The 15,265-nt window shown below is 35.0% G+C and overlaps 1 long non-coding RNA gene across 3 annotated transcripts in view; it reads left to right on the top strand.

Moving 5' to 3' along the window:
- LOC146767824 (uncharacterized) overlaps positions 1-15,265 on the top strand; it is a 45,694-nt gene that overhangs the window by 17,611 nt on the left and 12,818 nt on the right. For 2 of the 3 annotated variants that reach the window (XR_014954220.1, XR_014954219.1), the window contains exon 3: positions 20-15,244. This is a non-coding gene — a long non-coding RNA (uncharacterized LOC146767824). The remainder of the gene's footprint in view (positions 1-19; positions 15,245-15,265) is intronic. The other variant, XR_014954221.1, reaches the window with a different exon arrangement.

The following is a 15,265-nucleotide window of genomic DNA, read 5'->3' as shown; positions in this document are numbered from 1 at the left end:
ATCATGACTTTATTTTCAGGTTTAGGAAACAGTACAGAGCTATAGAGTGCTCAGCATGCTAATGACAACTGGCTCCATACCCACAAATCCTGGTAAAGTCTGTAGTCTGAGGATGTGTTTCTACTTTGGAAATATTTTGTTTTTATTTTTTTTTATATAATAAGATTTTAAAAAGTTTTCTAGAATATTTTTGTTTTACTTATAGAGGGATCTTTTTAAATTTATACCATTATTTTTGGTTTTTAGAACATATATTTTTAACAGTTCATTTACAGCATAGTCTAACTGCTTATGATATTTAAAAAAATAACTAACTATTATATGAAACTTTAAAAACAATATGCTCAGCACATAGGCAATGATTTCAATGATATTTTTGGTGGAGTTGAAACAGAGAGGATGCATACACACTCTTAGTGGCTGTATTGAAATGACGTACCATAATGGTTCCAACGGAGCTGTTACAATCTACCCAGTCAATGATCCATGAACAAAGAAAGATTTAGTCAATTTGAAACCAATACCTTCTAACATGTTAAAAATAAACAAGCAAATGATCCTATGCTCTGCTGGTCCACACAGAAATTTCCTCCTTTACTCACAGATAATACACCTATCTTCTGCCTCATCCTCACAGTTCTTCCTACTCTGTCTTCTGAAGTAATTGAAGAAAATGAAGAAAAAGCAGAAAATGTTTTAGTCTGCTTTGATATTACTGTCAATGGTATTTTCAAGCCTTGGGAAGAAGAGTAGAAGATTTGCAAACCAATATATTGTTGTGGTTTAACCCCAGCCTGCAACTAAGCCCCACAAAAGTGCCCACTCATCCCCCTCATGAGTGGGGAGAGGGAGTGAGATGAGGGAGAGAATCAGAAGATGAGAAGTGAGAAAACTTGATGGGTTGACAGTCTATTTGCAAAAACTTTGCATGGGAGCAAAACAAAACAAGGAATTCATTCACCACTTTCCATCAGCAGACAGGTGTTCAGTTATGTGCAGGAAAGAGGGGCTCCCTCACATATAACAATGGCTTGGGAAGAGAAACACCTTCCAATCCCGCCTCCTTCTTTCCTTAGCTTCATATGCTGAGCATGACCCCATACAATATGGGTTGTCCCTTTGGTATTTGGGGTCACCTGTCCTGCCTCTGTCTCCTCCTGAGTCCTTGTGCACCTCCTGCCTCCTTGCTGGTGGGTTGACTCTGTCCAAGCACTGCTCAGCAATGACTAAAATATCTCTGTTATTAACACTGTTTCCAGCACAAATCCAAAACACAGCCCCATTCCAGCTACTGCGAAAAAAACCTCTATCCCAGCCAAAACCAACACAAATAGGTATTACTACTAACTTAAGGAAAATGAGTTTTCATATCCAGCATAACCACAGACATGATTGTAGCTTTTGAGTAATTATCTCTTTTACCAAGCATTTTAGCTCACTGTTTGAAAATGTGGATTTATTAACTGCTACTTTATTAAAGCAGTTCAATTCTAAAACTGTCTTTGATGCATATGGTTATGTGATATTTGTTAAAGATGAGACAGAAACAGTGATAAGTATCAGGGACATTTGTATTTAGAAATTATGGAAAATATTCCTGCGGAAAATCCCCAGGAATCCAACATGCTCTATGTAAATGCATAACAGTAGACTTTTGTTACATTATGATAAGTCTGTCTTCCTCTTTGTTTCAATGGCACGACAGTATGAATTTTCCAAAATATCTAAATAGGTGTGATATCATTATTTATTATTAAGAGTTCATTGTCTGAATAGTAACAACCTCAAAGGATGCCAAGTTTTGTGAAACATATTTAACCTGCAGATGGAATTCCCATTACCTAGAGGTGAGAGTAATCAGCTAGAGGTGAGTAATCTAGATTAAATGCCTGAATTTGATGTGATAAAATGTAGATGTGGGAACTAAAAAACCTGGAGTGCCTAAGATTATTTTTGTTCAAATTTTTATATCATTTAGATTTCTGTCTAATATTCCAAATAATTTGTACAGTTATTGTTGGGACTCAAAATGTCCCTCAGACATTTTTGGAGGTTCCAGGCTCTGGTCAGAAGCATTTGAGACCCTGGCAGGCAGCTGGAAACAGCTGTGATTTTGAGTTTGAGCCATGGAATGATTTACCAATTTTGCAGGAAGAACAAGTCACAAAAGTTTAGATATTATAGTAGCAGTAGTTACAAAGTAGAGGGAAGAATTTTTTAGTGTTGTACAGGGGGGTTTTAACACCTGTATATGGGGGGGTTTACTTTGTACATGGGGGTCAGAGGTTTTAAGATGGAGGGATATTTGGCCAGTCCTGTCCTTCCTCTTTCTTCTTTACCTACATGTTTTTGGTGATGTTGGCACTCACAGATTGGTTTAGAGTAGAAAAGCACCATTTAATACAGGTAGTAGGTATTGGGGAAAAACTGTAAACATTTATCACGTAATGTACCATATAAAAGATAGCAGCAGCCAGGGGTGGGGAGAGAGAAGCAGTCGGGAGTCAGAGAGGGGTCAGGGTGTGTGTGTGCCTTTGCCTGAGCTGCTGAGCAAACCACAGCAGCCTGAGAAGACAATCTTCTAGATAGCTTATAATAAACTGCCTTGAGACTGAACAACAAGAGACTGCTGAGCCTTTCTTTGGAAGCACGGGTTGGAGGAGGGAGTTTTCCACCATACGGAACCCCTGAGTCGGGCCTGGGTTCTGTCAAGTTATAATAAAAAAAACTAATACATTTTAGGTCTGAGTTCTACATCCTGTCAAAGGGGATCTGGAACACCTATTTAACCTGTAAAAAATGGTGTATATGCATTTATGAGGGGAAAAAATGCTGAAATACTGAAATTACTTATCTGATATTTGTACAATCTCCACAAGCATATGAATGTTGACAAAACCTTTCATAATCACCATCAGAAAACATAAGTTCTTCCTATAAATACTGGATAAATATAATAGAACTGTAGGATCATAAAATCATCAAAGGTGGAAGAGAACTTTAAAATCATCCAGTCTGACTGTCTAGCCAACAGTGCCACTGAAACTCCTAAACCACTGAACCACATCACCCAGCACCAGATCCGGACACCTCCTGAGCACCTCGAGGGATGGCGACTCCACCATGTCCCTGGGCAACCTATTCCAATGCCTGACCACCCTAACAGTGAATTTTTTTTTTTTTTTTTTTTTTTTTGGGTCGCTCAGAGGACTTTGAACAGATAAGAAATTGAGATAAGTAATTGATAAATTCTTGGGAACATTAAAAAATTACCAGTGAGCAATATAGTTATGGAAGAGGGCATGTCACTATCCTAGCAGTTCTGCTAATTCTTGTGTCTTAAATTAAAAAAAAAAGAATACATAGGTAGTTATTAACTGAAACTGAACATATGAAGCTTAAGTACAAGTGGTAATAGTCCATAACTATACATATTTTCTTTTACTATGTCTTAAAGCTTTAGACCTTTTATATGGACATGTTACACAGAGAGGATTATAAAAATTATTCCAACTTATAAATTGTTCGATTTTTTTACTAAAATCCGGAGTTAGAGTAAACTATTACTCATTCCTGAACAGGTTGACAGTTTTAATGAAGTACTTGACTTAAGATGAACTTCTAAAACCTATGATGCTGAACTTTATACCCATCATACATAAAAAGGGGAAAGGAAAGATCAATTTACTGTAATTTCTTCAGACCTAAATAGTTTTTGAATCAGATATGACTTGATAAAAAAATAATTGAACGTATTTATTAAAAAAACCATAATACCAAATACTGGCAGTCTCCCTAAAAATAGAATTCCAGTACATTTTCCTTAAAGATATGTTCACTATTCTTAAAAAAAACTACTGCTTTTTATTAAGTATAAAAAAGACCCACATAAATTCCATATGCTACTTAAAATCTTAGCAAAATATGTGTTTTCAAATATGATCACACTTTTTCAATTTTTCACTAAAAATAACATGAGATTGGAAAATTTTAGAAGGACCTATTTATATGTTTTCATCAGAGCCCCATTTATTGAGTTGAATATAATTCTTAGATAAGATCCTCTTTCATATGTAACTTTCACATGTAACATATGTTAAGTGAACCTTTCTATTGCAAGACTTGTATTATGTTTTATTTTACGAAAACACACACATCTGAATATAGAAGTATGCATCTACCCATCCATCCACACATCCATCTGCCTATGTATTAAGAAATTAATTTATTAAGTATTTTTCCATCAAAAGTGATGGAAATTCTGCACAAAACTAAGGAAAATAATGGGTGTGTGTTCTCTGCTCAAATTAATCATTATTCTGCATTGGAAAAAATAATATCAATCTAAACAATACCAATCAAATATAGAAAAGATATCTGATGCAACCTGTCATAGACCCAGAGAGTTCAAAATAATGCCTCTACTTTGTATATGTTTACCTGCTAGAAATGTGAATCTTTGCAAGTATTTTTATATATATGTGTATTCACTCACTCTATGCACTTTTTATCTGGTCTTGGGATTTGAGTCCTCAAAGAATTATTTATTACTTTGAAGGTTCTGAAATCAACTATCTCAGTTTCATCTGTGATGTAGTCTGCCTTACCTAAAATCCAATAATATCCATTTCTACACTTCTCTAAGAAATTACAAGAATTTCTGTAGAAGACATAGATTTTTCAGGTCCATTTCTTTTTTAAGTGTTTGATACTAGAATTCTGTAAAATCTTAGTTTTTACTGCTTTGATTGATTTTATTTTTAGTCCATCCCTCTCTTATTCTTTTGTCACTCTTACATACTTAGCTGGATTTTATGACTTTAGATTCAGGTGAACAAAAGTGAGTGCATTTCCAGATATTGGTATAGAATAACTCCTGATCTGAAATCCTGTTTCAATTAAATTTGATAATTCTAACAATTAAGAGAATTTTTTTGCTTGTCAGAAGGTTCTCCTTCAGAAGATTTCTTCACTATAGACCTTTTCACAGGTAAAGACAAGACACATAAGGAGTGTCTTGAAGATCAGCACAATTTCTTTAGTGTTGATATACACAGTTACAGCATGGTATAACTCTTCATGTAGTGACTCAATAATAGGAATAAATATGTGCATCAACAGCATAAAAATAAGTTTTACACAGCAATTTAGTTACAATAGCATTAAGCTTTTCTGGGTCTTCTGCAGAAAGTGTGAAAGCTCATTGGATTTCCTATATTTTTAAAAGAAATAGGGCAATAACTGTAGAATCTTGAAGAGATCACATTTATTTTGTTCCCTTTCTTTCTTAATATGAGGTGATTTTGCCCGGAGAATCATAGAATTATGGAGTCATTAAGGCTGTAAAAGACCCTTAAGTTCATCAAGTTCAATCATTCGACTAGCATTGCCAACTCTATCTCTAAAACATGTCCCTAAGTGCCATGTCAATACCTCCAGGGATGGTGACTCAAAGCACCTTATCTCACTTGTGTGCATATGGCATGAGCATTGAGATATGCACTTAGGTTAAAATGAGTGTAATATTAATAAACAATCATGGGAATGAAGTATTAAAGCTTGCTATAGATCACAAAGCTGTTACAGAAGCAAAAGGTCATAAAGTTGCCTTGTACATATGTAGCTCATTAAATTTTAGGCAAAAATCAACTCATATTCAAAACTGTCCAAGAGAACTCTGAATTGCAAAACACTATTTTAAAATGTAGTTAACATTTATTACTTACATAGAATAGGCAGGAAAGTATTCATAGTTTTTCAAGCATTGTTTTTCTCTCAAATTATATAATCCCTCATAAATATTATAAAAACCCTCAAAAGAAATATCTCATTGCTTTGTAATTGCATTTGCAACTGATCTGATGGACTGTATAAAAATGTCTTACAAAAAAGTACAACATTTTTTGGAGCAATTAACATTCTATATGTATGTGAAATTGTATGTATACATGATAGAGGTATATATAGATTCTGTGTGAAAAAGGTGTAATTAAAGATAAAAATGTTGTTGAGTGTAGATTTCAAAATCTTTACAAGAATTCAGCAGATGCCACTGAGTTTTACAGAAAAGTCTGTAAACATATCAGCATGAATTGCAGTATGTTCTCTAATTCTAAAAACAAGTTAGTGTGCAGCATTTCAGTGCTTTTTTTCTTTTTATATTTTGTTCTTTGCTTTTTTTTTCCTTAAATTTTCCTGTAAATGTACAACTTTAAACTTAAACATATTTTGACTTTCTTACATTTCTTAAAATTGAAATAATGCAGAAAATTTACTCTAATAAAGTTTAAAATAATTTTGGGGGGTTTATGAAAAAAGTGATATGAAAAAATAATACAAAAAAATGCTGTTCCACAGGACTCATGACCAAGCAACAGGTAGAGGACAAAGTTTAGCTTACAAACTGGTTTCCTAAACTCCTGGGTTTGATAAAGCTACTTGTGCTATAGTATGAAAATAACTTTGTATGTTTTTATAAATGACTATTCCCATAACAGAAAAGTAGTAGAGCTAAGATTTCTGTGATGCCTTTCGTGCTGTGAAGGAGATTTTCTACACCAACTCAAAAAGCCAGAAGACCAAACACATAAGAGTTTCATGACTATAAAAGGAGATGGCATAAGGTGTCCCACTTTTTGACTTTGAAAATCTGTTCCCTATGCAGCTGATGGCACAATGACTATTCTGTTACCTGGTGACTTCTGAGATTTTGACATCTGCTTTTGTTCTCTGCTGGAAGGAAAACAGAAGTCTTTGTGGAGCACTATAGTAGATTGGTATTCAGGGCAAATACAGGACTTTCAGCATGAGGTGAGTGCTCTTGTCCCCTTGTATGTGAGGAGTTTTGACTTGTTTTGAATTGAGCAGGATAAGAACTTGATCCTCAGCCTCCCATGTGTTTGTATCTCAGGCATCCAACATGAGAGTCATGTTACTTCTCTTTTTCCACTGACACTGTACCTTAGCTTAGTGAAACCTTTATCATGAGAAAGTGCTTCTCTGGGAAATACACTAGAGGTGTTAAAATTAATATTCAGTGTTCTGGTGAATTCTGGTGCTAAATACTTTGGGAGCCTCTTTTTGATTTTCAACTACAAATTCAAGCAGAGAAAGGATATACAGTATAGAAAAAAAGGATTAATAATTTCACACATGTGGATTTATTTCTCTTTAATTGTCTTTTTTAAAGTACCTAACATGTTTATTTCCGTTATAAGCAGTAGGATGACATATGGTTTAGCTGTTTTAGCTGTGAAATGATTAATTTTTTATTATATGCTGTTTTATGATAAACATTTCTTATGTGATGGATTTCCTTTGTTGTGTTTTTTTTTTTGTGGAAAAGCAAAACCTTCAAATGAAAAAGTAACAGTCTTACCATTCTATAGAAAATCAATATAATTTCTGGTTTCTTCTTCTGTGTAGTTAGACTTTGTCAAATATATAATATGCACCTGCAAGCTCTTCTGGTGTTCAATTAATTTTTTTACTGCAAGCACAATAAAAAAAAAATATTTTTTTTATTTAGCAAATGAAAAATGAGAACTTAGACACTTAATTATAGTGCACTGAAAATGCTGAGAGGGTTTATCAATATTTCTGGGATTTAAATTTTTTTTTAAAAGAAACATGCAATAGAACCAATAGGTCTATTTAAAGGCAATGGGGGGCTGCTTTCCTGACTAAGTAAAATCATGCCTAGTGAAAATACTTTTTTCACCCTGATTTTGAAATATTAGAAAATGAAATAATAACTCCAAAGAATAATACCAAAATTCTAAAGAAAAAAATACTTCTACCAACCAACAACAAGAGTACTGCTTCATTTAACTTCCACCAATTAGGTTTATTGTGTTGAATACTCAGTTTCAGACCTGTGTGTTTTTTCTGTCTCTTTACCCAATTTACTGCCTTTTGAATTGTAGCACCATATGGTTATGGAAAGCTGCTTTGAGGAAAGGAAATAAAAAAAAATCTGGCCTTGTGCTAGAGCAAATTTAAGTTGTCCTAAGATGGTATATGAAAGTACTTATATGGAATTTTGAAATAAAAGCAAATAACGTTTTAATGTTATTACTCTACAACTCATAAAAAAGTGAGACTGTTTATTTTATGTATACAATGGGAGATGACAGTACTACTACACAAAATAACAAAAATACCGAGAGGCAAATTGGATATTTATTCTTGCAGAATAGGAACAAATGAGTACTCTCAAAGGAAATGAAAAGCAATTAATGAAAAATTTATAAAATAAACCAGTATTTTTTCTTGCTTCTTTTTTTTCACAAAATGTCTAATCAGATTCTGGAAGTCATTTGATCAAGTAAACCACTATCAATATTAGCCTTTGATTTTTTTTTTTTAAATTAGTGTTTATAACAGTGCTGAAAATTCGTACATAAGATAACATTATGAACCTACTTTTCTTAAAACATTGAAGAAGTAGTAATTTTCAAAAGAATGTTCAATAATATCTTTCATAATCCAAGTTTATTGGCTATAATTAGTGTGATTTGGCTTTTCCATTTTTTACAAGTCACACTTATACACAATAAAATGTATTACAGTCATGGCATGAATTTTTCAAACTTCAGTCAAGAAATTATTTTCCAAAGTACTTTTTATGTTACAAAAATTTCTTAGACATTCAAAGGAATTACTAATATCTTATGTATTTCAGGTGATAAAAGCTGTAAACATGGAGCATGAGTTCCCTTTTCTTTGCCTGAGTCTCAGAAAAGGCTACTTATGGATGTCAGCAAATCACAGATAAGACTAGTCATGGAAAAATAGGTTTAGAAGGGATTGTAAATTGCAATACAGGCCCTCCCTATATCACAATGTAAGTAAAATGTAATTTTATTATAATATAAAATAAAAATCTTCATTCACGGAGAGTCATGGTCTTTTCAGGTAATCTGTTCTAGCGGGTTTTGGAGTAGTGAGCTTAGGTAGGCTCACAGGCACTTTTACATGTTGTCTGAAGTGCTACTCTGTTGGCTTACCTGTGAAATCTCAAACATAACCTGCTATGAGGGCAGCACTGTGACAGTGCAATACTATTCAGCTGGTTTCTTGGCTTCCATAGATGATAAAAGCCCCAGAGATCTTTGCATGTCAGTTTGAAAAATAACCATGATCTCAGATATATTTTCAGTATCTACTTTCCGAATTTCTATTTTTTGAGTGCAACTTCTGCTTTTTATTGTATAATCAACCCAAAATCTCTGTGCTTTGTTCAAGTAAACAGTGTTGGTTGCATTACCAATACATTGCTCATGCTTTATAAATCATTTTTTCACTGTAATATTGAAACAAAATATAGTAGAGTAGAAGACAAATTCTTTGGTAACAACAGCTTTGAGTATTTTATTGATCAAGTGTTCCACAAAGCTTCAATTTTGATCAGAGTTTGATAGCAACACATGCCAAAAAAATGGAAAAAAATGTTTTCATACAGTCATTCTCCAAGGCCTGTTTGGCAAAGCACAAGCAAAGGGGACACAAACCACATATTTTCATGTCATTACCTTTGTTCCAGCCACAACATTTGTCCCTTCCTTTTAATATATGATATTTCAAGAAGGTACCAAATATATTCTATCTTATATTCCTATTTCTGACAGTGGTTTGTGTACTTGAAACCTGTGAAGTGATTACAGGAACATTGATAATTCTCACATTGCCCATCTAATAGATCTGGGGATTTCTGAGCTGATGTTTTGATGCAACATTAAATTATAATTTTTAATTTGTTGTTGCTGTTACATGAAATTCCAATACGGTCATTTTTCTATATGTACTTTTATCCTTTATATTTTATGGTGATTTTTTTTCTTGTCAATCAGGTGTGAATAAAGGATCTCTTTGTTTTCTTTTAAAATGTCCCCCTTCCCTAGGACATCCTTAGAGAATAAGTAGTTACTCCCTATTCAGTTTTTTTTTAGTTGCATCCATGATGGTATGGTAACCTTTCATAAATACCTTTCAATTTTTTTTTTTGCAGAACAATTCATCTTAATTTATTTAATCAAAACTTAATCAAGATGTTGATCATCTCTGTAATCTTTCTTTGTACTTTCTTGAGTTTACTTTTGAGATAGAAAGAAGAGAACTACATACAAGATCTTGCTATAAAAAGAGCTAAACCAGTGTAGTATATCTTAATGTTTTGGATTTTTTATTATTCCTAAAACTCTTAGTATTTTTGCTTGCAGCCTTAACTGCTATAGATCACAAAGCTGGTGATTTCAGGAAACAATTCAGATATTAGACTTAAGGACAGTAGGTTTAGATATTGGGAAGAAGTTCTTTGCTATGAGGTTGATAAGACACTGGAACAGAATGCCCCATTCCTGTAAATTTTCAAGACTGGGTTGGGTGGGACGCTCAGTAAACTGATCTAATGAAAAGTGGCAAGGGACATTTTGAAGTTGATGGTTTTTAAGGTCCCTTCCAGTCCTAACATTTATCTGATTCTATTATTCTAAGAGGAAAAATGGTTTTTTTTGAAGGCAGATTAGGTAAAACTTTCATCATAAGCAAAACTGATTGATTTGGCAACAGAGTGAAATGGTCTTTACGTTCAGTACAGCTGAGACAGGGTCAGCACCCCGTCCCATGTTTGCTATTTAATGTTATGCAAATCTGTGTCTAGCATTGTAAGCATTGTAAGCAGTTCTAGTGCAAGCAAGCTGTACATAGGATGGCTGAGTGGCAGTTTAAAAGACAACTCGCATCTCACCTCTGCTTCCCTGTTGCTTTGCACCTGGGATGTATGTTTGGTGATGTAACAGCTGGATTTAGCCACAGCAAGTCAGGAGATTATTGAGATCATGTGCACACTTGGGAGTGGGACCAGGATAATATCAGGAGTGAGAAGTGGCCATTGTATTATGGCTGTAGTGGGACTCACATGTATTTGATTCTTTATTTTCTAGTGATGTGAACACTCTGGGGTCATTATCCAGTAGAACAGGGGAACTGCTGAGCAGATTTCAGATGCCTTAATGACTGTAGAAGAAACAACTTCAGTTGATGAAAAGAGAATGATGAAATTTTACCTTAATGATTCAATTTAAATTTTCTATTCTTAAACAAGATCAAAGGTAATTTTTTTTTAAAGCTTAAATAAAGTAGGCAGAGTAGAGAGATTGGAAAGGTCTGCATAGAGACCTGAGTTTTCAAGGTCTCAGCCCAAACTTGAACAAAATCATGTTTGTTTGGTTTATTCGCAATGTATTTGGTCCTATTTTTCATCTGCATTGATTTTTGTTTTACAGTTAATGAAAATCATTTATATAAATTGATGCTGAAAACTTCTGCTATAGGGACATCTTTACAACAAATGAATCAGTAGAAGCTTCCAAACAAAGTAAACATGTAACTGTGACACCCCTTTTTAAGATTGTTGCCTGCAGATTGAAGGAGTGATCCTTTACCTCTGCTCAAGACTTGTGAGACACATCTGGAGTGCTAAACCCACCCATACAAGGGAGGTATGAAATGAAAGTCCAAGGGAGTAGAATGAATCCAGCAAACTGGATTAAACATTGAAGGTCTGGAGTAGCTGCCATAGGAGTGTAGAGATGGGACTATTCATCCTGGAGAAAAGAGGGTTCAGGGGAACATTATAAATGTGTAAAAATAACTGATGGGAGGAATAAAGAAGAAAGAGATAAACTCACAGGTGTCCAGTGGCTACAAATTGAAATATATAAATTCTCATTAAACATAAGACAAAAAAGCTTTCTATAACTGTGGCTGAACACTGGAACAGGTTCTTCTGAAAGGCTGAGGGGTCACCCTCTGTGTACATTCTCAAAACTCAACCAGACATGATCCTGGGCTGTACCCGACCATACTTGAGTAAAAGGCTTGGATTAGGCGCTCTCCAGAGATGCTCTCCAGCCTCAGCCATTCAGAGAGTCTCCCTTCCATTGTAGGACATGCCCTCAGAAATGTTGTTTCAGTTCAGTATTCACGGTGCTGTGTTGAAAATGACTGACTGCTTCAGTTCTTGTGAGCATGTCAAAATCTCTTGACAGTTTCAATGTTTTATAGAAGTGCTGTGGTAGTTGTGGTTATTTGGGGCTATAACACTGTGGGGTTTTGAGATTTCTCATATTAATATATGACATAGGTGTTACAAACTGACTGAGACTTCAGAAGGATAGTAAACTAAGCTGGTTTAAAATTATAATGAAGTACACTGAATTTATCCTGTATATGAGAAGTGTTGAGTATTTCTACTCTTCCATAGCTTTTCAAGCATTGCATTGCAGATAAATGTGCCAGTGAAAATCCTGAAAAATTTTAAGATGACAACTTTCCATTTCTGCTTTAGATTTCTCTATGACCTAAAGAATTAATCTATGCTAAATAAAATATTTTATTTTACTTAAAAAATATCAATTTACAGAAAAGCTGAATTTGCAGGTGTAGATTTGTCTCTTTCATAAAAGAGATTAGGAGCATTATTTTAAATATGAGATTTTTTCTTTTTTTTTTTTTGGTGGTACTTGACAATTTATTTATTTTTTTAATTGGGAAGAGAATATTAAAATTTATGAATATTGAGTGGATGGTCTGGGTAGTTCATGTTTGTATAAGTTTATTTGGGCAGTGTTTCCTGAGAGTGACATTTATAGCTATAAGCACTTAGATTCCACTTTCAAGCCAAACTGAGTGTCAGTAATTGGTGTACCATACTGCCATGTAGTAGTTCATAAAGCAGAGCTGGCTAAAAAGCAGCATTACACTTTCCAGATTTTTTTAAAGGGTTTTTGTTCTGAATCAGCCCAAAATGAACAAATAAGAAAAAAATCTAGAATTTCCTGTGAGCTGGAAGCTTCCCAAATTTTGCAGCTGCTCAGAGAAATGAGCACTGAGCTGTGATACTGGCAAAAATGCAAAACCTGTCAAACTGCATGCACTGATTGTAAGATGCACAGTGTTGAGCCCCTTCTCATAATTGCCTCATGTATTTCTAGTGTTGTACCTTGGCCTTTCTCCTTTTTCAAGATTTCACTTGCCAGACTGTTAGTTGGTGGTGTGTTAATGTGGTAACCAGCTGCTCCTTGCACACGGGTCACGGGATGGACAAGAAACCAGGGCTTTGCACAGCATCTGTGGCAGTGCTTTTCAGGGAAAGGTCTGTGCTGAAAAGATCCCTGTAGAAGACGTATTACTTGGTTGCATGTGTCTTTTAAAAACCTCTCTTATCATGTAACCCCATGTGGCTCTCCAGTTGTGCTGCATCACCTGCTCTTCTGATTGCTTTTTCAGCACACAACTTGATACAGCATATCCTCACAAGCTAAGGAAAATGAAATTTAACCAGCTGAAAATACATGCTTAGCTTAGGAGGTAAGGGAGGTCTCCATTTTGAGTTATTCTCATGTGTTATACTAAACTTTGAAATGAAGGTAGGGTTAGTTTCTGGGGCTGAGGTATTCTCACTGTAATACAACAATAAATTAATATTTTCTGGTCAATTTTCTATTTCAATTTTCTATTTCCTTAGAAAATGTATGAATATCTGCATTGCTTAAATTTAAATAGATTCAAAGGAAGAAGATGCTAATAGTATCAGTGATAGATGTAGGAAGATGCCAATCTGTCCTGTGGAAGAATCAGTATTGTTCAGAGATTTTGGAACCACAGTGAAAAGACAAGCAGCATCCATAAGACAGCACAATCTCACATATATAATATGCACACATCTTGATCATACAATTAAAATTAATTCTATTATTTATGGTTTTACCTGAAGAAGTATTTAGAAAGCCATCTTTTGGAGCACTTTAATCAAGAAAATATACAGGCTAGGGAAACTAAAATTTAGGAACTATGAGCCACAAAAGTAGAACCATGACCTAAAAACCACAGTGAACTTATTAATGTAAAAGAAATGGAGTAGAAGTCAAGCCTGGCTTCATGGGAAAAGAAGGAGGAGAAAAACACAATGAAACACATCAGACAGACAGCCTGAGGTAGCCTGGTGGGGTGATCTAAATGAAAGGGAAGAAAAAATTTAGCTTGATACAAACGGGCAGAGGAAGCACAGAAGGAACTAAGGGAAAGAAAGAACAACAAAAGACATGAAAGTACTTTCTTTTATTCTGTTAAACCATGGTTTATAGGTTTTCCTAAAAGTTAGTATCAGTTGCAGAGCTGAAAAATACATAGTAGTTAACTGGCAAATTAAAACATATAAGAGTCACAAATTTAATTTCTGTATTGCTCAAATTTTCTCCTCTATCATACACATTTTAACACATGGATTGCTTAAAATCCAGTGGGAGAATTAAGCCACTCAATATGTCGCTCCACCCCTTCTTATAGTGGAATAAACACTAGGAGAGACTGTAAGTTGGAATCATTATTTTTGGAAAAATCACGATAACCACAGCAATTATTAATGCAAGAAAATGTTTTACTCAAAAAAGAATATTCACCACTCAGCAAAGGAAAACATTTCCCAAAGACAACTCCAGGTGTGGTTTTCCCAGACAAAAGTGAAAAAAAGCCACTGGCTTTCAGCTAATCCATGTTGTATATAGAAAAGCAGAGGCAGTAAGCCAGGGAGGCTCATGGTTTAACTTCCCTCTCCCAATCCCCAGCCCAAACACAATGGAAATACAGGGACAAGACAAAACTTGATGGGACCTGACAGGGTTCTGAAGGCAGTCAGTGGAACCTTTCCTGGGACTGACTTTACAGGAGTGGGGCTGGAGTGCTTGGCAGTTCCGATGTAGCTTGGTCACCACCTGCAGATCTGCTGTGGTCATCTCAGCTGCACCTTGGGGTCCACATGGTTCACCTGGGCTCTGCTCCTTGCCTGCTCTCTTTTGTTTTCCCTCAGAGCAGCATCTTGGGCTTGCCAAAGCTGTCTTTTAGCACCAAAGCTGGAAAGCTGCAGCTCAGAGGAATGGGAAAGGGACTGCCAGTGGCAGAGAGGGACTAGCTTTGACCCTGAAACCTGAACACCCCATCCCTTAAGCCCTGAAAGGCAGTGCCCCTTCTGCTTCCAACTCCATCTTCTTCCTGCTTAAACCATGCCCCTGCCATGATGTGGATAGTATGAAATTAAACAGTGCTAGAAACTCCACTCCTTTTCTCTATAACCATGATATTATCCACTCCTTTTTCTATACCATCAAGGTCATGTCCAGATCTTATACCATTCAACTACACAAACTCACACACACACACACACACATAGATATAGATATAGATGGTATAGATATAGATATAGATG

The sequence above is a fragment of the Lonchura striata genome, chromosome 3 (assembly GCF_050655825.1).
Source record: "Lonchura striata isolate lonStrDom1 chromosome 3, ASM5065582v1, whole genome shotgun sequence".
NCBI classification, from domain to species: Eukaryota; Metazoa; Chordata; class Aves; order Passeriformes; family Estrildidae; genus Lonchura; species Lonchura striata.
This window is presented reverse-complemented; position numbering and strand designations above follow the sequence as displayed.